Source organism: Dama dama, chromosome 14 (genome assembly GCF_033118175.1).
Source record: "Dama dama isolate Ldn47 chromosome 14, ASM3311817v1, whole genome shotgun sequence".
In the NCBI taxonomy this organism is placed as follows: Eukaryota; Metazoa; Chordata; class Mammalia; order Artiodactyla; family Cervidae; genus Dama; species Dama dama.
The window spans coordinates 71,357,259-71,382,983 of NC_083694.1; the positions used below are offsets into that span (position 1 = coordinate 71,357,259).

At 51.1% G+C, this 25,725-nt stretch overlaps 1 long non-coding RNA gene across 4 annotated transcripts; it reads right to left on the reverse strand.

Moving 5' to 3' along the window:
- Positions 1–3,687: 3,687 nt before the first annotated feature.
- Positions 3,688–17,110, reverse strand: LOC133069444 (uncharacterized). Of its 4 annotated transcripts, none has more exons than XR_009695868.1 (5): positions 16,881–17,110; positions 9,605–9,736; positions 7,696–7,796; positions 5,656–5,816; positions 3,688–5,102 (listed from the first exon to the last, which is right to left on the reverse strand). It is a non-coding gene; the product is annotated as an uncharacterized LOC133069444 (long non-coding RNA). The 4 variants fall into 4 exon arrangements; XR_009695866.1 differs by having other exon boundaries at positions 7,696–7,809; XR_009695867.1 differs by lacking the exon at positions 9,605–9,736.
- Between the last annotated feature and the right edge of the window lie 8,615 nt (positions 17,111–25,725).

A 25,725-nucleotide genomic window follows, 5' to 3' on the forward strand; every position in this document is an offset into this window, starting at 1 on the left:
CGCCAGGCCTCCCTGTCCATCACCAACTCCCAGAGTCCACCCAAACCCATGTCCACTGAGTCGGTAATGCCATCCAACCATCTCATCCTCTCTCATCCCCTTCTCCTCCTGTCCTCAATCTTTCCCAGCATCAGGGTCTTTTCCAATGAGTCAGCTCTTCGAATCAGGTGGCCAAAGTACCGGAGTTTCAGCTTCAACATCAGTCCTTCCAGTGAATACCCAGGATTTATCTCCTTCAGGATGGACTGGTTGGATCTCCTTGCAGTCCAAGGGATTCTCAAGAGTCTTCTCCAACACCACAGTTCAAAAGCATCAATTCCTCTGCGCTCAGCTTTCCTCACAGTCCAACTCTCACATCCATACATGACCACTGGAAAAACCACAGCTTTGACTAGATGGACTTTGTTGGCAAAGTAATGTCTCTCCTTTTCAATATGCTGTCAGCCTCAGGCTCAGCAACCTGTAACAGTACATTACCCTGAGTAGGCTTCGGGAGCAAGCCGTGTGTGTGTGTGTGTGTGTGTGTGTGTAGGGGACAGCGTGGGGTGGCAACTAGTTCTTGATGCTGGACAGCTTGCCCTGAGGGACTCTGCTTTCTCGAAAAATCAGAATCCTCCCCCCCCCCACCGCCCACGCTTTGCTTTGGGCATCTTGGTGTGGCAATGGCTCCACCTGCTGGCCACGCTGAGCTCCTACCGCTCAATGGGCTTCAGTTGAGTCGCTCAGTCGTGTCTGACTCTCTGCGACCCCATGAACCGCACCACCCAGGCCTCCCAGTCCATCACCAGCTCCCGGAGTCCACCCAAACTCATGTCCACTGAGTCAATGATGCCATCCAGCCATCTCATCCTCCGTCGTCCCCTTCTCCTCCTGCCCTCAGTCTTTCCCAGCATCAGGGTCTTTTCCAGTGAGTCGGCTCTTCGCATCAGGTGGCCCGGGTACTGCAGTTTCAGCTCCAGCATCAGTCCTTCCAGTGAACAGTCCTACCGCTGTTTGGTTCAACTGCCTCCATGTTGGGTTTCTCTCCCCTGCAGCCCGACCCTTCAAAGAGCCTAATCCAGAGGATTCCACACCTGAAGCTCCTTTAATTATAGACAGTGACAACTGGAAGGCATTTCAAAGATATTTTCAAGTCGACAACCTATGGCATAGTTACAGACTCAGGCCCTGAGAGGGGAGGTGGCTTGTCCAAATCACCTGGAATTCAGAAGTCCTGAATCCAAAGCTTTCCCCACTCTTCCGCTGGGACCTCAGGGTTCCTGCAGTTGAATGTCCTGAAGCTGGTGAGGGCAGGGTCAGGATAGGTCTGGGGCTTCATGTCTGGGCATTTCCTCAGGGGGCGCTCTCCCAGGTCTGAGCAGCCAAGCAAGTCCCCAGGCCTTGGTTCCCTCTGCTCTGCCTGCAGTCAGCCCTGGAGAATTCACCCTGGACTGTTACATAGTTCCCTGTGGAAAATGGACCTTGATGTATCTTCTGCTAGATTTTCATTTCATGGATAAAGAGGACTGTCCCCTAAGCCTGGATATATGTGTTGGTGACAGGGTGGCCCCCTGGTTTTTCCCTTGAAAACGCTTTATAATAATGCAGAATAATTATAAATAGAAATAAACTGCACAGTAAAGGTAACGTGCACCCCCAAACCATTCGTCTTCCTCAGCCCGTGGAAAAATTGTCTTCCACAAATCCAGAAAGGGCTGGGCCCACTGGACTGCAGTGATGGGATCAAGAATGGTCACAGCTGGGAGCAGGGCGATAATAGTGGCGGTAGGGAGACGAAGTGGAATTCAAAAGGACGTTTTGAAGGTAGAGTAGGTAGGACTTGCTCCATCATTTATTCCTTCAAATGATAATAACAAGAATCATTCAATCACTTATTGAATACTGACTGTATCAAAATTTAAATAGTGTGTTTTTGGTTTAGTAGCCACAGAACCCCTATGCAGTAGGTACTGTGATCTCAGGGAAAAAAATGGAAACTCCCTGAGAGTAACAAGGACCATGCTAGGGGCTCGGTGGCAGAGGCAAAGATGAACAGGATGTGAGTTTGAACTCACGGACCTTTTCTGGCCCCGCAGTGCCGCCTACTGGCAGGATCCTAGGCCCCCAACCGGGATCAAACCCGCACACCCCAGCCTGCAGTGGAAGCATGGAGTCTTAACAGCTGGACTGACAGGGAGTCCCAAACCCACAGAGTTTTAAATCTTGGGGCAAATACAAGTGCATTCAAACAAACAAATAAAAACAAAGACAGAACTTCCCCGGCGGTCCGGTGATTAAGAATCCGTCTGCCAATGCCGGGGGACGCAGTTTCAATCCCTGACCCAGGAAGATTCCTCGTGCCACGGGGCAGCTAAGCCCACACGCTGAAACTACTAAGCCGGGGTCTAGAGTCCATGAGTCTCAGCTGCTGAGCCCGCAGGCCGCAACGACTGAAGCCCTGGGCTCTGCAGCAAGAGAAGCCGCCGCGACGAAAGCCCTGGCAGCAGAACAAGGGGTGGGCCCTGCCCGCTGCCCGCTGCCCGCTGCCCGCTGCCACTAGACAGGATCTGCGTGTAGCAATGAAGACCCAGCGCAGCCAAAATAAACAAACGTATGGCAGAGAAAAGATTAAATGAAGTGCCGTGTACCCAGAGGCGGGCGGGACCCCTTCCAGCAGGGGAGAGCAGGGGCTGGCTGGTCACGGCGAGGCGATGTCTGAGTGGGACTGTAAAAATGGGTGAGAATATTTGAGGCTGAGAGAAATGCATACATATGTGTATGTGGAGGTAGGGATATAGAGAGGTAAAAGGTCCTTTCAGAACACTGTCTTCTGGGCCTTCCCTGGCGGTCCAGGGGTTAAGACTCTGCTTGACCACTGCAGGGTCTTGGGAGTCTACCTCTGGTTGGGGAACTAGTAGCTCACCAGCCCCATGGCACTGCCAAAAAAGAAAAAACAAAACGAAGGACTGTGTTTTCAATCTTATGGTCATCAGAGGGGCAGGGGGGAGGGATAAATTGAGAGACTGGGACTGACATATGCACATTACTCGTATAAGATAGATGACTGGTAAGTCCTTGTACAATGAAGTCAAAGTGCTAGTCACTCAGTCGTGTATGACTCTCTGCAACCCCATGGATGATAGCCCGACAGGCTCCCCTGTCCATGGACTTTTCCAGGCAAGAATACTTGAGTGGGTAACCATTCCCTTCTCCAGGGGATCTTCCCGAACCAAGGATCGAATCCGAGTCTCCCATATTGCAGGCAGATTCTTTACCATCTGAACCATCAGGGAAGCCCAGCAGGTCCTCATTAGGGACCTACTCAATAGGGAACACTACTCAATACTCTGTAATGACCTATGTGGGAGAGGAATCTTTTAAAAAAGAGTGGATATATGTATAAATGATTCATCTGGCTGTACATCTGAAACAACATTGTAAATCAACTTTACTCCAATAAAAAGAAGTTTTTTAAAAAGAGAGAAATTAATAATTGTATGTGACAAATAAAAATTGCTTTGAAGTTCCAGGAAAACACAGCACTGTGTTTTCCAGTGTGGCAGAGGAGTAGGAGGTGTGAAGGGAAGCCAAATACCAAAAAGACGTGTATCACAGTTTGTGTAGGGCATCTAATGCCTGACCACAGGCATTAATTAGATTTAATCAATCAAAGAGAGAGTCACTGCAGAGTTTCCATTTATTCACAGATTTCTTCATTTATTCAACAGCTTTCTGAGTGCTTATTTTAAGCCAGGTACTGTGCCAGGCACCTGCGATAAGACACAGGCCCTCTGGAAAGTTTTTACACCGGGCAGGTGCGGAGGGAGAGATGACAGAATAACTGGAGTCGAGTGTGAGTGCTATGGTGTAGGGAGCTTTCAGGGGGAAGGGGCAAGGAAGGCAAGGAATGCTTCGCAGAGGAGGTGACATCTCAGCTGGCCCCAGGGACAAGCAGGATTTAAAAAGGAGAGATGGGTGTTCTAAGAAGAGGCAGACACCTTGGCCCAGGCACAAAGAGAGGGTGGTCATCCCAGAAACACGAGTGGTACTTTTAAGGCCCAAGTAAAGGATATGATCCTTCTTTCTATCTTTTATTTCTGTGCTGAGACTTTCTATTTGTTCCTTTAAGTCATCCTTTATTTTAAGTTATTGAGCAATGCTATCATTGCTCAGTGAAGCATGTTTATGATGGTTGTTTTTAAATCCTTGTCAGATAATTCCAACATCTCTGTCATCTCCGTGCTGGCATCTGCTAATTATCTTTTCTCATTCAAGTTGAGATTTTCCTGGTTCTTGGCATCATGCACGATTTTAAATTGCATCTTGGACACTTCACGTATTGTGTTGTGAGACTGATCTGTTTCATCAGGGCCCCTTTCCTACTGCTCTGCTGAGGCGGGCGGGGCGGGGCGGCAGGTGACTTCCTGGTTACCCAGGTGGGGGTTAAAGTCCAGGGTCTCCATTCAGCCGTCGACACACTTGCGGAGTGGCGGGCGTCTCATTATTGCTGGGCCAGAGCAGAAGTTCAGCAGCCCGTCTGGGTCTCTGCTGATACCACCTTGGTGACGTGTCACTCCTTGAGTCCTGAGGTCCCTAGCCTTTGCTTTACCTTTCAGATGTTGGTTGTATCTGTGATGTTCAGGATTTTAGGAAGCACTTAACCAGAGGAAAAGGGAGAAAGTGGATTTGCTTCATCTTGGCTGGAGCTGGACGTTCATGTGAAAAGTATGAGGGAGGAGAGGAAATCACTGGCCATGAAGCTGGAGAGTCAGGCTGCTGGAGGCCAGCTCTTCTCAAAGCCCTCTTACACCATAGAGAAGTGAGAGTTCTCACTATCGATAATTACTGTATCAGAAAGTAAAACCGAGAACACTTCAATCTTTTCATTAATTCATTTAAAAATAATCATCTCATTGAGTATAAAAATATACACATTTTAATGGAAGATAATTATACTTTCCAAAACAAAAATAAGTAAGGAGAGGAGATGCCTTGTTTCACAATTTGGTAAATTTCTTCACTATCTGCTTAATACAAACTGCTGCTTCTCTTAAACGCTTCTATGTTCGGTCTGTGGTCACACTACATGTTACGTGGCCTCTGGAACACTCCACTGTACTACACTGGTGGAAGGAAAAAAAAAGTGAAAGAAGGCAAATAATGTCTAATTATATGGAAATAATTTTGACCTTAGTGACCCCCTTGGAAAGGCCTTGAGGACCGCCGGGGAGACCCTGGATCACACTGAGAACTGCTGCTCAGAAATTCCCTTTTTCAGGATCCACTAGGCCCTGTGGCTACTAAACCCTTGAGATGTGGCCAGTGTGAAGGAAGAACAGAGCTTCCCATTTCATTTAATTTTAATTAAGCCAGCTGGAACAATATAAACTTTTTTTGTTGAATATAATCTTGTTATTTTGGTAGGAATTCATTTTTAGTTTACCCTTGGAAAGTGAGCATCTGAATTGAGGTATGCTGTACATACGAAATAAAGGTCAGATTTTGAAGACTTAGGGAAAAAAGTAAGACATCTCACTAATAGTTCTTGTATTGGGCTTACGTTGCTATGATGAGATTTTGAATATATTGGATTATATAAAACATATTTTTAAAATTCATTTCACCTGTTTTTTAAGAACTTTTAAAAATGTGGCTACATTTAAAATGTAAGGTTACCAGACTTCTCTCCTGGTCCAGCGGTGAAGAATTCACCTGCCAATGCAGGGGACACAAGTTCCATCCCTGGTTGGGAAAGATTCCACATGCCCCAGGGCAACTAAGCCCCAGCACCACTGAGCCCGAGCTCTGGGGCCCGTGAGCTGCTGCTACTGAAGCCTCTGCAAGGCAAAAATAAATGAATAAGTAAATTTTCTGTGAATAGTGACTTATGTAGCTCATATTACATTTCTGGTGCTGGGCAATACTGCTCTAAATGAATCTAGATGATGAAAGCTTATATGCCATGTGAAGTCTATCTTTATTTTGAAGGTAATATAGAGCTACTGACAGGTCCAGAGAAGGGAAGTGACATAATCAGATGTGTATTTTGGAAAGCTCACCCTGGCAGAAGTATGGGACATGGATCAGAGGAGGAACTAGTCAGGAGATGACTGCACAAGTGATGTAAGGAAAGCGAATGGCCTGAAGGAGACAGAGCAGGAAGAGTGGTCTTTGGAATAATAATGGCATTGTGGTTACGTAGGGGAAGAGTGTCCTTGTTCTTCGGAGCTGTTTTGTTGTTTAGTCGTTTGTGTCCGACTCTCTTGTAACCCCATGGACTGTAGCCCGCCAGGCTCCTCTGTCCGTTGGATTTTCCAGGCAATAATACGGGAGTGGCTTGCCATTCCCCACTTCAGGGTTCGACCCAGGGATGAAGCCTGAGTCTCACACACTGCAGGTGGATTACTTACCACTGAGCCCCAGGAAAGCTAAACATTTTAGGAAACATATGCAGAACTCTCTAGGGATGAGGTGTCATAATATCTTCAACTTTCTTTCTTTATCGTCTATCAATACATTTCATTTCTCTTTAATTTAATTTTTATACTGGAGTCTAGTTGATTTACAATGTTGTGTTAGTTTCAGGTATGCAACAAAGAATACATCCACATATACCCACTCTTTTTCAGATTCTTTCCCTGTAACTTACTTTCAGATCCACTGTATTTACATGGAAACTTTACACACACACACACTGCACATCTGTGAGAGAATGGCAAATAGCATCTGAATGTTATTAAGGAAAGACATAAACCGATGGGAAGAGGAGCAGGGAGAGAAAGCAGATGCAACACGACATACCAGCAATTGTGAACGCGGAAATAATCCAATCAATAGGGGGTCGTTTTACTCGTCTTTTAACTTTCCTATATTTTGACACTTTTCAAAACAAAAGATGAGAAAAACAATGGAAAAAGCAAAGAACCTTAACATGGTGGTTGGATGTGAGAGAAAGGGGAAAAGGAAGCGACAAATAATTTTCTGTTTCTAGTAGGACAACAGAGTGGACCGTGTTGTCATTCTTGAGATTGAAACACGGGAGGAGAAAGGAAGTCGTGGGCTGAGGATGAGTTCAGCCCAGATCTGTGGACTCTGAGGTGCCTCTGGGCTCCAGCAGAGTGTATGAGGGGCTTCCTCAGTGGCTCAGCGGGTCAAGAGTCAGCCTGCAATGCAGGAGACAGGAGACGCGGGTGCGATCCCTGGGTCGGGAAGATTCCCCTGGTGGAAGGCATGGCAACCCACTCCAGTATCCTTGCCTGGAGAATCCCAGGGACAGAGGAGCCAGGCCGGCTACAGTCCATGGGGTGGCAGAGAGTCGGACACGACTGAGCGACTAAGCACCCATGCACACATGCAGAGAGTGTACAAGCTGAAGTTTCTGAGAGGGACCTTGGCTAGAGATACAGACTTGGAGGACTTTAAAATTTAGATGTAATTGAAGGGGAGCTCCACACTGTCAAGGGTGTGTGTGGAGATTGAGAGGAGACAGGTGTGCAGACAGAACTCCAGGGAGCACTGACTTTTCAGGGTCAGCCAAAAAGGTTGCCATGGTAGCCAGCATCCAGAATGGCCTCCACGGCTGTCTCCGATCTTCATACTGGTGTGTGGTCCTCCCTGATGTTGTACCAGGGTCGGGCAGTGTGATGAGGGCGGAAGTGATGGGACGGCACCCCTGAGATCTCACCCACGTGTGCTCATTCTCCTTGGGTCACTCACCCTGGGGAAGCCACCTCCCCGTCACCAGCAGTCCTGTGCAGAGGTCCAGGTGTGAAGAACGGAGACCTCCTCCCCAGAGCCAGGCAAGGGAGCTTGGAGACCTTGGAAGAGAATCTTCATGAATGAATAATGAGTAAGACTGCACATCAGGAGAAGGCTGAAGTCAAAACAGCTCAGTTAAACTGCTCCCAAATTCCTAACCCTCAGAAACGATGCTGTTCCAAGCTGCTAAATTTGGGGGTAATTCATTATGCAGCAACAAATAACTAATGAGGATGCCTCAAATGGAGACTTAAAAGGATGGTCAAGGAGACATGCAAATTTTCAGCCTGACACTGCCCACTCTAGCTGGTAATCCTTTGCATAAATTATTTTACTACGGGAGGCCCTGGGGTCATAAGGAACCAGGGAAGAGATTATTTCATGGAGGAAGTTCTGTTATTCAGTGTCAAAAGCCACCAAGCGATGGAGAAGTGGAATTTTCAACAAAGGGGTGATCGGTAATCTCAGTGAAAGCAATTGGTGGGGTGTGGGAGGGCAGAAACCGGATTATAGTAGACTGAAGAGTAAGTAAGGATAAAAGCTAGAATTTTTCCATTGTCACACTTAATTGAGGGGGAAACCCCTATGATAAGTACCAAACCCCCATTTTAGGGATGAGAAATCTGGGGTCACGTTGCTACTATGTAGTAAAATCTGGACTCTGCCCCAGAAGCTTGTTAAAGAATTCTAACTACATTCATTACTCTTTCTGGGAAGAGAGTGGATAAATTCCATTTCTGTAGCCTCATCCCATTTCCAGTGATGTTCTTGAATCAGAACAATTTTGGTGCTCCTGCCAGTTGCCCAGCTGGGATGGATGCTCCTTTGTCTGTTTCTGCCTAACTCCTGCCTTGGGAAGAGAACTGACAAATTAAAGATAGCGAAGAGCCTTTCTTTCATTCATTCCATAGCTATTTATTGAGCTCTTTATAAGAGCCGCAGCAACCGGCCAGCCTTCACAGATGAGAGGAGGCTCCCAAAGTGATGTTTTACATATGAAGCCAGAACTTCATAAGCAAAAGAAAACCTTCTTTATCTTCCTGGAGAAGAGGCCCTACCCAAGGTTGAATAAAGCACAGCAGAGTCAGCAACTGCAGCATCAACAAAATTGAAGCAATCAGAGTAATCATTCAGCAGCGATTAATAGCAACAACTCTTGGGTTTCATACATGAAGCTATAGATACGTAGCTATTTCTAGCTCTAAATCTGTTTTAATGTCTTGGGTTGTCAGTCAATCAATTCACCTTCCTATGACCCACATTGCCTCCCTCACAGAAAGATTTCCTGAGGAAGTTTTGCCCTAGGAGTAGAACCACTTCAGACCAGTTGGAGCTGCATTAAGTGACCACACGGTGTCGTGGTCTGCCTCCCTGGCTTTGGAAGCAGACAGGCCCGCCCTGGGAGTCCAGCTCTGAATGAGCTGCGTGACATTGAGTGGGTCACTTTTTTTTTTTTACATCTTTCACTTCCAGGTTCCTCATCCGGAAAAAAATGGAGATAATATTATCTACCTCCTACCATGACTGTTAGGGGAAACACTGACTGACACCACCCACTCTGGCCCGTAACCATTTATTTGCATGAGTTATTTTGACAGCAGGTCCCGGAAAGGAACATGGTGCTACCCAACAAGCCACCACCAACCGGAAGAATTTGGGAAAGGTCAAAAGGAGACGGCAGTCCATATGTCCTACCAACCTCCCAGAATCCTCTTCGCTGGAGTCCATCTTGGCTGAGCAATGTACACACCACTACGAAGGACCGAGTCCCAATGATTAGCCAGAGACAACCTGGAAACTAACCCCACAACCATAAAACCCAAGACTGTGAGCCACGTGGCGGAGCGGTCCTCCTGGGTTCCCTTACCTCCTGCGCTCTCTACCCTGGCTCCGCTTCCCAATAGAGTCTCTTGCTTTGTCAGCATGTGTCTTCTCGGACAGTTTGTCTCTGAGTGTTAGACATGAGCCCACTCTCAGGTCCTAGAAGGGGTTCCCCTTCCTGCAACACGACCACAAGTATAACAGGAAGAAAAAAAATTATGCGAAAATAGGACTGCCATATTTCTTCACTCTAAGTGGGGCAGGAGTCATCTCAGAGGCGCGTGGCTCATGTGTTGAGGAGGACACTTTGGTAAACTTTCATGGCTGAGACAAGCAGCTCTATACCCCCACCAACTCCTTAGCTCCTCTGACCCAGGACTGAGGACAGCCTGGACTGGAGACATTTGTTCAAAGAGCTAGATTTATTTGTGTGATAAAGTAACAGGAAGCTGGTTTTCAGGGAAAGGTAGAGAACAGCAGAGACATGGAGACATGCTTGCTCTAGGTGGCGCTATAACTTCCTGTCTTGCCTCTTCACCTTCAGTAAAAGTCTTCCATTCAAAATGGCCTTGTGCTCTGGGAGCTTTAAGGACAGAAGGAAGAGTTCAACTTGCTATGAGACCAAGAGGATTCAGGAAAATAACCTTGATTTCAGCTTAAGCAGGAATTCATAAGAAACCAGGATCGTGAAAATGTCAGCCCATCCCCCAAGAATCTTTGGAAATCTTCGGGAGGACACGGACAACCCACAAAATTTGCTATGGGGGCTCTTTAAGGAAAACATGTTCAAGAAGGCTGGTAAAAATCACATTACATAAGGATTAAATGAGAGAAAGTACAGAAACCAATTAGCTCAGAGCCCAACCCGTGATTAGCACTCAACTAAAGGTAGCTTCTTATTATGATTTAATGGGCAATTTCCTCTTTTCTTCACCCTTTTGAACTTCAAGGACTCACAATCTACTTGAAAATTATGATGCAGTCATTCATTTATTCTACAAACATTTATCAGCTCCCTCCAATGTAGCAGTCAATTTAAATAATTTCAGGCAGTAGTGATGGTCATAGCTCATCTGTTTGGGCTGAGTATGTGGTAAGTGCTACGCTAAGTGCTTTACCTGGCTTGTTTCATTTAATTCTCATGACAATCCTAGGGAAAATTCAAAGTGTTAGTCACTCAGTCGTGTCTGACTCTTTTTGACCCCATAAGCCTGCCAGGCTCCTCAGCCCGTGGAATTTTCCAGGCAAGAATACTGGAGTGGGTAGCCATTTCCTTCTCCAGGGAATCTTCCTGACCCAGGGATCAAACCCAGGTCTCCTGCAATTTTAGGTGGATTCTTTACCACCTGAGCCACTACAGATGCCCAGTCCTATGGAGGAATGGTTATATTCCTACTTTATAAACGGGCAGGCTGAGGCGCGGTGAGGTTGAAGGACTTGCCCAGACCACATAGCGAGCCAGTGGGAGGGGCAAGATTTGAACTCAGGCAGTCAGATTTCGGGGCATTCTGTAAAACTCCGTACTGCGCTGTTTTTGAATGCACCTGACACGTGTGAGTTATGGCCTACGGGGGGCAGGGATCATGGGCGAAGGGTCTTGGGGAAATAAGCCTACAGTTACGGCTAGGAATTTCTTGCCATCTTTTCCCTCCTACCTCCCATCCCCCTTCAAACTGTCGCTGTCAAGATGCAGGTGGCACCAGCATTCTGACCCTTGCTTCTGCTCATCCTCTGGTTTAAGGTCTCCCATCCTGCCTGTGCCCACCGTTAGCAAACGGACACGTGAAGAGAGAGAGAAGGAAAAGACCCACTGAATCAACCAAAAGATAATGAGAAGCTGACTACTTTGCCATAATACAGCACAAGAACAATAAATCAATCAATCACTTGGGGGGGTGGGGAACGACTTTCCTATAATCAGCTATTAAAGGCTTGTACCACTTAATTAGTCTATTAATTAAAACTGTTCTCCTCCTTCCACATGTTATCAGCCTGCCAAGGCAGAGAAAACTCAAACCCCGGGGGCAGAAGATAAGAGAAGTAAGAAAGACTAGAGTGCGCAGCAGATTCAAACAGCTGGGTCTGTGTGTGTTTTAAAAGCACAGCGCTTAGTGCCCGGGGCAAATCCACCTGCTAGTATGAAGGGAACGTTTATCAAAAACCAAAAGGCTGTTGTCTTTGTTGAACAGAAAGGGAAAAAAAAAAATGATTTCATCTTTAAAGAGAAAAACCGCCATCACCACACACAGGGATCTGTGAAGGGCAGACCCACCGGGTGTTCCCTGGGGCACTGTACACAGTGAGAAACAAACATGCTTACGGCAAAGGCGGCATCGTCAGAAGACTCTGGGGCAAGGGGACTCTGCCCCGATGCTGACGCAGGCGCTTCTTAGGGAACTCACACACTGAGTTCCTACTACGTGCCAGGCACCACCTCCGTTCTCTATGTTTGCAGCATCGTGTTTTGATGACTTCAGTGACATTCTTAGAGTGCCCTAGAGTTGCTTTCGTGCACTCAGCGGCTCAGTCATGTCCGACTCTCTGTGACCCTCTGTCCAGGGGAATTCTCCAGACGAGAATACTGGAGGGGGTTGCTACTCCCTCTTCCAGGGGATCTTCCCCACCCAGGGACTGAACCCACATCTCTTGTGTCTCCTGCATTGGCGGGCGGATTCTTGACCGCCACACCACCAGGGGAGCCCAGCGTATTTCTGGGAGTCCCCAGAAAGATGCTTCCTATGAGCCCTTACGGCTGTGGGCACCGCAGCAGGGCGGTTCAGCGCTTCCCCTCCTGTTCTGGCTCACAGTGGTCCGTGCCCTCGGCTCACCAAGAGCTCAGAGAAGCCTCTCATCGCAGTGGCTGACCGTGTCAAGCAAACTCAAAGGGCCCAAGAACTTACAAGTCATCCCTGAGCAGCTCAGATAGACTCTGAGCCCCGCAGCGCTCTCGACGCTCCTGGGAGACCGCGGCCTTCGGACTCCTTTCCTCTCCTTTCCAGCCTCTCCGCCGCCCTCTGCCCTCCCCTGGTTACTGAACACACACGCCCATGCACTGGAATGGCGGTGCGTAGACACAGACAGGGGGCTGGAGGCAGGGGTCTCCACCAGCAACAGCCCACCAGCAGGGGTGAGGATACCGTCTTATTGTAACCCTCAGCCATGTGACCGATCATTAGCCACCCTATTTTGCAAAATGGGGACACTGTCGCTCAGAGAGGGTTAGTTGTTTGTCCAGGACTCCACAGGCAGTGACGAAGCACTCAGGTGAGCTCAGTAAATAGTTGCTAACATACAAAATTGAAAATATGGAGGCAGGAGAAGCTCACCAGCTTCTGGGAACTTTAGGTCCTGCAGGGGGTCCAGCTATGTGATAAAAGGGAACTGTCAGTTGAGGCTACCCCTCAGGGTGGGAGAAGGGGCAGAGATGGGGAATACAGGGTGAGCTCCAAGGTCAACTCCTTCTGAGCCCAATTCTGCTGGATACATGTTGCTATATAATCCACTTTCGGCCAAAAACTCATCACACCTCCCCCCAAGCTGGGCCCCACTCCCCAAAAAACCCCTTGTAGAAACGGTTAAGTGGACATATGTTAGCTGTAGGATGCTCAGGATGTCAACACATTAGAAGGGAGGGGCAGTGGTAACAGAGCAGGCAGAGAGCCTGGACTTGGAACCCAGGGACAAGCTTCTGTTCCTGGTAACCAGCTAGGTGCCCTCAGGCAAATTATTTCCATTGTCCACCTTCAGTTTCCTCATATGCAAAATGGGAAATGTCAGTCGCCTCCGTCAAAATGTTACTGGGAGGATTAAACTGAGTAATCCAATGTTACTATTATATAGAGAGAACTTCAAATCACAAAGGGCTTCTACATGGACATCTGGCAACCCTCAGAGCAACCCAGAGGAGTATTAGCCCCACTTTTCAGTTGAGAGAAAAGTCCAAGACTCAGAAAGATTGGAACTCATTGGCAAAACAGTGAGTGGTGCGATGAGCCTGGCCCCACCACGTCTGACTTTCGGGTCCTGCAGCCCCGAGGGGTCTGCCCCAGAGTCCTCATCTGGGCTGGGTGTCACGTCCCCAGCTTTCATTCACCAGGTAAGCAGGAAAGGTCTGAGCTCCTATCTGGCATCAGGGATAATGCCCAGCATTGAATACTCTACTGCAGCACTCCTAGAGGGGCAGAGAGCATGGGTGTCAGCTAAGTGAGAAACAGTCTCTGTGATGGGTGTTTCCAGGTAGGGAAGGACAAGGTGACATAGGAGGAGACAGACACAGAAGGGAAACTTGCAAGAATGAGGAGGACACGCGTGCGTGCTAAACTGTTTCAGTCCCGTCCGACTCTGTGCAACCCTTTGGACTATAGCCCACCAGGCTCCTCTGTCCATGGGATTCTCCAGGCAAGAATACTGGAGTGGGGTGCCATCTCCTCCTCCGGGGGATCTTCCCAACCCAGGAATCAAACCCGCGTCTCATACATCTGCTGCATTGGCAGACGGGTTCTTTAGCACCAGCACCACCTGGGACGCCTTAATGAGTAGGACGTCGCCTCACAAACCAGGGAACGGGGCTCTCACCTCAATGTGGGGAAGAGCTTGGTATTTGGTATGAGTGAAGCCCAAAGCGGGAGAGGGTAGCGGAGAGAAAGGAGGCCAGAGGGTTAGCGAGGGCCAGAGCCTGGAGGCTGAGAGAGCTGGGTGAAGGACTTTGGACCTCGTCCTTAATAAACGCAGAGCTGCCTGAGTGCTTTCAGCAGAGAAGTGGATGATATTTTTGGAAGATCTTCTGGCTGGGATGTGGAGACTGGATCTGAGCCTGGTGAGACTGGATGCAGGTAGGCCAGCTAGGATGGAGACAGACGCAGGAATTGAAGCAAGAAGTAACGGTGGTCTGAGCTTGGGACAGGGCCATGGAGATGGAGAGAAGGGCAGTCTCTGAAACAGACTGAGGGCATGGTGACTGATGGGGGGATCTGAATGTCAGGAAGGCAGTGGGGGAAGGAGTCAAGCATGATACCAACTTGTATCTGGCCTGTGCAACTGGTGAGTGGAGGTGTCCCTTATTTGACAAGTGGGCATTTGGGGCAGAATATCTGCTATTTGTCAGGTGTATCCTGCATGAGCCTGCACCCCAAATTCACCCAGGGACCTGTAAATTATGTCTGTCTTGCCCAGAGGAGAAGCAATGGATGAAAAGATCCTGCTAACTTGAGAATGCCTGAAGAACTATGGACGGAGGTTCATAACATTGTACAGGAGGCAGTGATCAAAACCATCCTCAAGAAAAAGGAATAAAAGGCACAATGGTATCAATATCAATAACCTCAGATATGCAGATGACACCACCCATATGGCAGAAAGCAAAGAGGAACTAAAGAGCTTCTTGACGAAGGTGAAAGAGGAGAGTGAAAAAGCTGGCTTAAAACTCAATATTCAGAAAATGAAGATCACGGCATCCAGTCCCATCACTTCATGGCAAATAGATGGGGAAACAACAGAAACAGTGACAGACTTTATTTTGGGGGCTCCAAAATCGCTGCGAATGGTGACTGCTGCCATGAAATTAAAAGACGCTTGCTCCTTCGAAGAAAAGCTATGACCAACCTAAACAGCATATTAAAAAGCAGAGACATCATTTTGCCAACAAAGGTCCATAATAGTGAAAACTATGGTTTTGCCAGTAATCATGTACGGATGTGAGAGTTGGACCACAGAGAAGGCCGAGCACTGAAGAACTGATGCTTTTGAACTGTGAAGCTGGAGAAGACTCCTGAGAGTCCCTTGGACTGCAAGGAGATCAAACTAGTCAATCTTAGGGAAATCAGCCCTGAATAGTCATTGGAAGGAATGATGCTGAAGCTGAAGCTCCAATACTTTGGCCACCTGATGCCAGGAACCGACTCATTAGAAGAGACCTTGATGCTGGGAAAGATTGAAGGCAGGAGGAGAAGGGGATGACAAAGGACGAGATGGTTGGATGGTGTCACTGACTCAATGGACATGAGTTTGAGCAAGCTCTGGGAGATGGTGAAGGACAGGGAAGCCTGGCGTGCTGCAGTCCATGGGGTCGCAAAGAGTCAGACACGACTGAGTGACTGAACAACAACAAACTTGAGAATTCTACTTGCCAGCAGCCAAGGTGTGGAATTGTGTTGGTGGTGAAGCATCTGATACGAGGGGCATCTGGTTCTTCTGGAGCAAGGGCATTGGTCTCCCTGGGTCTCCAGCAGGCCTCCTGTTCCCTCAACCCAGCTTCCCTTTGATTATTTAAGAGCTGTTTGTCAAGGGCATACCATGTAAAGCACCTTCATAGATGCAGAGGGAGAAACTGTAAGAGCTTATAACCTAGAAGGTACGAAAAGACAACTAATCACAAAAGTAAATACAGGTCCACATGAATAGGATTAATAGTCATAAATGGCACAGGGAACATGTTCCCAGGAGGCCGTGGTCATAGACACTTCTGAATGGGAAAACCAGGGAGGAAGTGGTATTCAAGCTGGTTGTAAAGGAGAGGTGGAATGTCTACAGGCATAAACGTGGGATTGCAGTAGGCAGGTATTCCTGAAGGAAGAAAAAGCGTTAGCAAAGATGGCAGAGGGCACAGGCAGTCGCCAGCCCCATCTCCTGCTGTCTTAGGGTACTGGCAGAGGGGGAGTCCTTAAGCCAGGGTGCAGGGAGCTTTGACAAGTCTGAGAATTCCCTGATGGTGCAAAAATTACGTTTAGGGATGAATGTGCACTTTTCTGGAGAGAGGGCCCACAGCCCTCCTACAATTCTCTGAAGGCTCTAGAATTGAGAAAAGGTGTTATTTCACAGGTGGGTCTGAGGCATCTAAAGGAAATCAGTCCTGAATATTCACTAGAAGGACTGATGCTGAAACTGAAGCTCCAATACTTTGGCCACCTGATGGGAAGAACCGACCCATTGGAAAAGACCCTGATGCTGGGAAAGATTGAAGGCAGGAGGCGAAGGGGACGACAGAGGATGAGATGGTTGAATGCCATCACCGACTGAATGGACATGAGTTTGAGTAAACTCCGGGAGCTGGTGATGGACAGGGAGGCCTGGCGTGCTGCAGTCCATGGGGTCTCAAAGATTCAGACACGAATGAGCGACTGAACTGAACTGAAGCATCTGTATGTTTGTTTTAAAAAAGAAACCTCCTTTAAAAAACTGCACTCCTGTGCAGTGCACCCCCCCCCCACCCCGTCTCTAGACAGGCCCAAGAAGGCCCTGAAATGGTAGCTCACACGGGCTTCCCTCCCTGTGCCCACCCTTGCCCCCCGCCCCACCTCCATTCTACGAGTGGTCACCGTGCTCACCAGTCTCCATCGCCCTGAGATCAAATAGGAGGCGAGGTGAGAGCGCCAGACGGGAGAATCGGGGACTCACGCAGAGGCTCTGTGATCTTCTTCGGAGACGGGGCGGGCGGGAGCCACTCTGCGTTGATGAAGCTGGAGCCGGCGAGGTCGGCCTGCGGGGTGCCCCGCCCCGTGCGAACCCCCCGCTGCGTTCTGGGCCGGTCCGAGGCGGCCGGCCGGGCTGCGGCAGCGCCCTCTGGCCGCGGGGCTGCAGTGCCGGCGGCGGCCGCTGGGCGGCGCGGGGCGGCGCGCGGAGCGTGGGAAGCGCGGGCGCGCGGGCGGGCCGGGCTCGCTCACGCCCGGGCAGCCGCGGCCGCCGCCGGGCCGGAATGCGGAGCCGCTGCGCAGCTCGCGCCTGCCGCGGGGCGCGCGGGGCGCGGCGAGGCGGTCGTGCGGCCCCTGGCGGGGAGGGGGCGGCCGCTGGAGGTAAGAGCCGGGCCGCCGATCGGGTGGGAGCGGCGCGGCGGCCAGGCCTGCAGCCGGTCTCCCGGAGCCCCGGGCAAGGCTGGGGTGCTCCCCTACCCGGCCCTGGGGGGGCGATGCTCCGGGCCCACCGCGATCGGGCGGCCCCCACGCCCGCTGCGGCGCCGGCCTCCCGCCGCAGCTGCCCTGGCCGCGTGGGTGGGAGCAGACTGGGGCCGGGTTCTGCCCCGGCCGGCACCCCCGCACCCCGGGCTCTTGGGGGGCCCGGGGCCAGCAGGGCGGGGGAGGAGGATGATCAGCCCCCACCCCCACCCCGGGGCCCGGCCCGGGAGCCCCTGCCCACTCCTCACCTTCCGCTTCTGGGCTCCGCAGTGGGCGTGGTGCCCCCCTCTGCTGCAGAGGGGGGCGCCCCGGAGTTGAGGAAGGCCGTGGGGGAGGAGAGCGCAGAGACAGGTGGTTGAGGGGGCGAGCGATGGTGCGGGAAGGCTTGTGATCTTAATGCGTATTTCTTTCTCGCCCCTTCTTCGCGGTGGGGTAGGAGGGGCGGGGGGCGCGGAGGTGCGCGTGGAGGAGGAGGTGGGAAGGCCAGAGGCTTTAGGCTCAGGAGAGGCAGGCGCAGCCAGAGATGCCACTGGGCAAATGTCCCTGTTCAGTGCCCGCCGCCCCCCAAATTAATGAAGTGGGTGTGGTGGTGCAGGTAGAGGAGTTGGATGAAGACTGGGCCCAGAACTGCCCGGAACTGGCCGCGGCTGGCGGCCGGGCTCCCCGCTGCATGTCTGGAAGCCGCATGCACTGAGCGCTCTGCAGCGGCTGGGGGTGGGGGCGGCGGGTGGCCATGCCCTCATCCTCCTGGAAGCTTCAGCCCCGGGGACAGCTCCGGAGAGGGGGGCTGGGAGAAGGACGTGGGGGTGGGGGCGGTGTCCGAAGGGGAAAGGCAGTCTCCAGGCCTGCAGACTAAGTTCCTAGGTGGTGGGTGGGCCGGGAGATGGTGGGAGGTGGGAGCTATAGGGAAAGCAGGTAATGTCCTTAGGACCACCCACCCCCTCTTCTAGCTTTGTCTGTAGCCATAGACCAAAATTTGGGATTTGGCATTTGCCAAATGTGCTTAATTTTGTTTTTTCTCTTTCCCTTTCGGTTTGTTTTGTTTTTTAGAGGAACGGCAAATGACAGAGCAGAGGGAAGGCTGGCCCAGCCAATCCCGGAGCCGCTGCAGCACCGGTTCCCCACACATTGCGGTGCAGGGACAGAGAGGAGGGGGCGGCCGGCCCCCGCGCCTCCCCTGCCCAGGGGCCCCCTCGCGCTCCCCGGGGAGAAGGGCAGCTGGACAGAGGCTGCCGGGGCCAGGGTGCCAGGGTGCTGCCGCCCCTCCCTGCTGCCCGGCGTGGGAAGAGGAACGCGGAGCCAGGCAAGTCTCCCTGTGTCCTCTGGGGTGGAAGGAGCAGGTAGAAAGAGGGCTGGGGCGGCCAGCGCCCGGCCTTGCTCTGGCATCGGCGGCCAGAGAGCTGTGCTTCCAGCCCCTTGGGTTTGGTTCTGCTCTCGGCCCGTCCCTGGCACTTGACAGCTGCGGCGTCGACGTGCTGATTGGTGCCACCATGTTATATAACGCTTATATAATCTCCCGGGGCGAGCGCTGCGTCTCCGCTCTTGGGTCACACAGACGCTGTGTCCCTGTGGGAGTCCGCATCTGTGGAAGCTCGTGGGTGGACCGACACCCTCATCCTCACCCTGGCTCCCTCTTCTCATCCCGGCTGTAGGTGGGGACCCGGGAGAGCCCACTCCAGCTGTCTGGAGCTGACCCGGCGGGGTTGGCCGGTCAGCGTTCCTCCCGTTCTTGTCCCTTCCATGTCCCCCTTGCCCCGTGGATCTTCTGGTGGAGTGGGTTCCATTCTTGTGCCCTGAGGCCACTTTTTTGTTCTTGGGGTCCCTTGGCATGGCAGATGGGTATGGTGAGATGACCCCCCAGAATGTTGCAGTGGAAGAATATACGGTACATAAGGTTGGATCAAGAGAGCGAGAAATTGAGGTTTTGAGCAAGAGTGACTAGAAGGATGGGATGAGGCGGCCTTCTAAGAAATTTGGAGCTGGCCTTGGAGCTAGAGGATGGCCAGGGAAGGGTGTACAGGGAAGTGGATCAGACAGCAAAGATAAACATGGTGTTCTTTTACTGTACTCTCCACTGGGCTGTCCCTGGTTACCAGGGCAACAGAAGCAGTGATGAAAATCATGCCTTTCGTTCAGTGGAAAAATCTGGCTCCTCCTCCCGCCTCTTCCTTCTCTAATCATGTGCAACCTATCGGAGGAGTGAAGGCTCCAGGGATCAGAGACCCCAGCGCGTTCATATCAGGCCCCCTCCTTCCCCATTTTTGGTCATCTTTCCCCTTCCTGCGTTCCCCATCTCCCCCAGAGCTCAATAATTGGCAGTTGCGGAGGAGTTGGACTGGATGGAGGGGGAAGGGCATGGACGTCATTGCAGGGCAGGATGAGCAGAGCGCGTGGGCAGCGATATGGATGCAGGAATGACTGGCACACGAGGAGGGTCAGGCATCGATTAGCTGGATGGAGCTCGTGCCTGGGATGGTAGGAGCTGGGGGGCGGGAGGGTGGAGGCAACGATGGAAGGCCTGGAGAGCGTGGTGGTCTGGGTGCGCAGTGGTGGCAGGAAATGGGAAGGCCCTGAGGTTTCTGGTGTGGCCGTGGCTCCCGAGGAAAGCTCGAACTCATTCATTCAGCGCTTTTTTGGGTGCCTCCCATGTGAGGTAAGGTTCTGGGAACTGGGAAGACACAGGTCAGTAGGACTGGACTTTGACCTTGAAGAGATCATGGTAGATGAGAGTGGGATACGTCTATGGGGGAAGATCAGCTGGCATGGTTACAAGCCTAGACTCTGGGGCTCCAGGCAGGAGACTGGCAATATTCCAGACGGGAAGTGATAGATTAAGGTGGAGCCTGTGAGAATGTGAGGAAGAGGTAGTTCGCAGAGCCCGCTTGACTTGGGGACAGGACACGGGCAAGAGAAAGTGCTGATCTTTTGAGCTTTCGTGATTGACAGAAGTTGCAAAATCAAGGTTCAAACTTGCTTGGGGGAGTCATGTTTGATTTGCCTTTGGACATACTGCCCAAAACAAAGGCAGGGTGTCTGAGTAGAAATATTTATGGTCAGGCAAAGAGAATTTGCGATGAAAATCTGTCCTGGGAAGAGATTTGGAGGAAACCGTATTATTACGAAGCTTTGAAGGTGTGAGGTTGCTGAGAAGGTGTGGAGAGAGAGATCCCAGAGCCTGGGACATGGACCTCGGGCTGGGTGAGGCTCTGAGCCTGGTACTTGTTTATTACCAGGGCCCGCCCAGACTGCTGGACCAGATTTCTGCTAATGAACGCCCACGTCTCCTACCAAACCACACCCCTTTTTGAAGTTCAGGTTTCTGTTTGAGTTTTCTTCTCCCTGGTAACTATGTCCAGGAGGATATGTCCTGGAAGGATAGATGCGTACACTTACCTAACCAAGGTCTCTCCGTGACCTTTGCTCTACCGTTCACTTATAAATTCCTGAGAGGCCCTGGCCTGTGCTACAGAGAAGCGCCATATGCCTTCAGCCTCCACCAGCAAGGCTGTTCTTTCTGGCTCCTTTCCAGTCACCACTGCAGGAGTAAGAGCGCTCCACAGAGGCCTTTGCCAGCACCATGATCGTGAGCACTTCACTTCCTTTTCCAGGCTAAGGCCTAGCCTAAGCGTCTAGTTTCTTCTAGCTCTGAAGCCTTCAGATAGGACGTCCAGTTTTTTCCCTGCGTTTGCCCAGGTTTCTGCTGAAGATCAGGCATTTGAAACCAGCAGCCCAGGTTTCTTGGTGCCTTCTGGGAGGGGGTGTGGGAGAAATGGAGCCCTGGTCCCTAGAGCAGGCCCCTGTCTCCCGAGTGGGCGGGAGCCCTGCAAGTAGCAGGTGGCCCCTGTTCTTCTTGGGATCGTGGAAATACTAGAAAGGTAGTTTTTCCCCAGCGACCAGGAGTGGGCCAACTATAGCCTGTGGGCTGATGTCTGCTTTTGTAAATAAAGTTTTATTGGCACACAGGCCCACCGTTTATGTCTATGGCTGTTTTCACGCTGTGTTGGTACAGCTGAATTGTCGCAACAGAGACCGTATGACCTGCAAACCTGAAGTCTTTACTGTCTGGCCCTGCAAGAAAAAAAAGTGTTCACGCCTGTCCTAGAACACCAGAGAAGTGCTTGAGTCACCACTGAGGGTGCTTACAATGGCCAGATTCCTGGGGTTCTTGAGGATTATGCTTTGGGCCTTCCTTGGTGATCCCGTGAGAGGATGAGATGGCAGTTGAGGTGGTAGGTTCTTAGAGTCAGCCCCAAGATCGTGCTCCCGTGTCTGGGAAGCCCCTTCTGTTTGCATCCTTTCTCCTGAAGCCTTTCTGCCCCCAGCCCCCCAACCCCCACACATACCCTTCTTTGAGCCCAGAGGCCTGAAGTCCTCGTCAGGGATGTCTTGGGGCCCTGGTGTGACAAGCTACCTCCCCTCTCATTTCTCAGGCCCCTGCAGAGGAGAGGGGACCAACGGGTGTCTGGTGAGGAGGAGGAGGAGAGGCTCGTTGGTTCTGACAAGCCCCGCGGTGTGGTTCTCCGGATACCTTTGCCTTGCCGCTTCTCGCCTCCCTGTGCCCTTTCGTCCGGAGGCCCTGGAGATGCATCTGCAGAGAGGGTCTGCAGCCCAGCGGGGTCTGTCTGCCGGAGCCTGGCCCCGCCGCCTGGGGTTGGTGGGGTATGTGCCTGGGTGGCTGGAGGCTGGAATCCCAGCGCTCGGGATTCTTGCAGCCCACTGTATCCGGTCCTCTCGGGTCCCGCTTTCCACCTTTTTTTGACTCGGTCCTCCGACTGGAGTCTCAGGGGGACTCCTGGCGAGGAACAGGATGAATTTCAAATTCTCCCTTTTACGAAACAGCAGCAGCAGGGCAGTCGGGTCGCTTCTTCTCAGGGCCGAGGTAGGAAGTGAGACACTTTGGTGGCGAGAGGAAACGGTGTGCGCAGAGCCTACGGGAGGGGCGCAGGAGGGTGGTGACCGAGGTTTATTCCAGTTGCAGCTGGAAGGGAGGAGGCTGGCCAGGGGAGGCGGGAGCCGACGACCCAGAATAGCAAAGAAGACAGAAGCTAAGCACACCCAGAGCTGCTTTTAGCCGGCGATGGTAAGCCCGGCTCTAGAAGTCTTACTTCTCACCTCTTCTACACACATTTTCCCCAGAGGCCCTGGGGACGTTTTCTTCTCATTGAAGAAAAAAGAAAAAAAGGTCTTCATCAAAAACCCTCTCTAAATACCTTTCAGTCCAGGGTGACCCCACACTACGCGGGTTTCCACGAATGTTCAGACAGGTGAACTGACTTGGAAGAGCGTTCAGTTGCTACAGATTTATTACGGATCAGTTCTGGGTTGGGCGTTATGCAAAGCTTGGGGGGATACAGAGGTAACTGGAGGATTCACGGTGTAGTCTGGAAGGTACGTGGGCAGTTGAACCAATTTTAATAGGAGCCTGCCCCAGATCATTTGAAAAGACCCTGATCCTGGGAAAGATTGAAGGCGGGAGGAGAAGGGGATGACAGAGGATGAGATGGTTGGATGGCATCACTGACTCAATGGACATGAGTTTGAGTAAACTCCGGGAGTTGGTGATGGACAGGGAAGCCTGGCGTGCTGCAGTCCAGGGGGTTGCAGAGAGTCAGACACGACTGAGCGACTGAGCTGAACTGCCCCAGATCATAAGCTCTAGGCGAGCACATTTGTGTCTGTCGCGTTCGTTGCAGCGGCCCCGTGTGGGGCACCGCGCGTGGCACTTGGCAGGCGTGCACATCCCTGAAACTGGCTGGCCCATCGTGTAGGCTCCCACGTCCCAGTAATGGACTCACCCAGCCCTTTTTGGTGTCTGTCCTGGAAAGCAGGAGGGGCCTGAGGAGGTAAGTGGAGCAATACAAGAGCTCACAGCAGCCCGTGTGGCAAACCTGGGCAAAGATGAACTCTTTAATAATAAACCGGATAGACTGGTTATGTGGGTGTCGTTAAGGAGAAAGGATGGAGACAGACTGACCCTGTGAGAGGGAGGGACCTTTGACCTTCGGACCGTGAGAAAGGAGGAGAGTGACCTGGGACAAAGAGGTGGGACAAAAAGCCCCACGTGACCGGGTAAAGCCAGGGGGGCTAAGGAAGGGAAGAAGCCAGCCGGTGGCAGGGAAGGTAAGATGGAGTCAGGAGAGGAGAAACCGGAATGGGAGGGAGCCTGGAGGCACTGCAGGCCCAGGGTGGACGCGGAGCTGAGGCAGGGTAAGTCCCAGGGAAAGATGCTGGCAGTGGCTGTCTGCTCTGACCGGCGGGCCTCCTCCAAAAGATGTGACCATGACCAGATACGACCCAGAATACCACGTTTCTCTGCGCTGGGCAGGCACGGGGAAAGTAACTGCAGTTTGAGGTTCTAGTTACTATGGAAGTTTTCATGTATCTGCAAAGGTAAAGAGCGCATGAGAGACTTCAGTGCTCCCATCACCCAGTTTTATCTTGTAATCAACACATGGCACTGTCTATTTCTTTTGTACGTTCATCAACCTTATCCCTTATTCCCCTTTTGGATGATTTTACAGCAGATCCCAGATATAATACTTCATCCGTAAATACTCCATGATGAACCTTTAAAAAAGTATTATTTTAAAAAACATAACCCCTGTAGTATCCACTCCCAGCAAAAGCACTGTCATTCTTAATGTCACCGATTATCCATTCACTTACGTCTCCCTTGCTTGTCTCAATTTTTTTTTTTTACACAGTTGGTATTTTGCTTGAATCAAGCTCCACACAAGGTCCCCATGTTTCATGTAGTTCACGGTCGATCTCGGCGTCTCTGTTAGGAAAGAGGATGCTCTTTCGGGAAAGCTCGATGCTGTGCAGTTCTGCCATTCGGATTTACTTCGCTGCCCTGCCCCCACCTCCAGTCGGCTACTGTTAACAGCTCTCCTGAGTTTTGTGAACCGTTTGGTGATTTTTGGGCATCCTTCATTACGCCTCTTGTCTTGGTGGTGTAACGTAACTAGTGGTTTCTTCCTTCCTTCGAGAAGTATTTATGAGTCCGCTCCGTGCCAGATACTGTAGCAGGCACACTCAAGGAGCTTCTAGTCTGACCGCGTGGGCGCTGTCGAGGGCCTGCTGGCTGTCCCCCACCCCGTCCAGCCGGCTGAACTGGGTGGCCGCGGGCGTCCCTGCTGGTCTGATGGATCCGCCGCGTCCTCGGGCTTGGTGGGGTCTTTTCAGTGGTGGATCAGCGGTGTCCCCGGGCGTGGTGGCTGCGGCAGATCCAGGTGCCGTGGCCAGGCCCCGGGGGTTCCGACAGTGTGCGTCCGCAAGACGCTCTTGGGCCTGAGCCTTTGTCGCTCAGCCAGTGAACGCGGAGCGCTGGCTTGGCTGGTGGCTTGTAGAGGGGTGAGCGGAAACCTGTGGGAGGTGCTCGGAGCCATCAGAGGGCTCAGCACACAGCATGGTGCGGGAGTGTCCCTCGAGCAGGTCGGATGTTTCTGTGCCTCTGTGGATTTCTGGGAAGACTCGGGTCTTTGGTCCTTAATGGCGAGGCTACCTGCCTAATTAGCCCCGCTTTCTCGACCTCCTGGTCTCTGCCGAGCAGCGCGACTCTGGGTGGCTGTGTTGTCTCCGTAGCACTGTTCAGGCCTGCCTTGCTAATAAGACCTTTCACTGATTTGCATTTCTCTGTGGACAAATAATCAGACTTTTTGGGACACTGTGACTTTTGATTTTGAGAATGGCCTATGGTTCCTGTTGCAGTTTTCGAGTTCACATGCAGGTATATTGCAGTTCCTGAATTATAGTGTCTGAGCCTTTAAAAAAAAAAGATCTTCGTTCATAAAAATTAATGTATCGTCAGATACAAAGACTTTCACTTTCTCTAGATCTTTTATTGTGCACTTAAGATAATACCGATTATATGAATATGCCAAGATATGTATTTCTGAAGGCTGCATAGTATAGACTTTGGTGATATGGTTTTATTTTCTTCTAATTAATCTTTATTTTGATTATGCTGCGGTATTGGTTAAAACTTTTAAGCAAATTTCCTTGTGTGTTGTGTTTGTGTGCGTGTTTATATACAGCATGTCTGTGCTAATAACACATCATATACCTTATAAAATAAAAAGTAAAAATGATTGGGTGTCTTGTGTTCACGCATGAACTACTTACGGTTCTGTCCGAGGGCAGCCACTCTTCTTTGCTCTGAATTTCATCCTGAGACGTATTCAGGATGCTCTTTCAGCACTTCCCTCTCCTCCTTGCATCACCATTTCTCCTCTCTTAACTGGATCGTTTCGATATGCTGCTATTTTTCCCATCTTGAAAA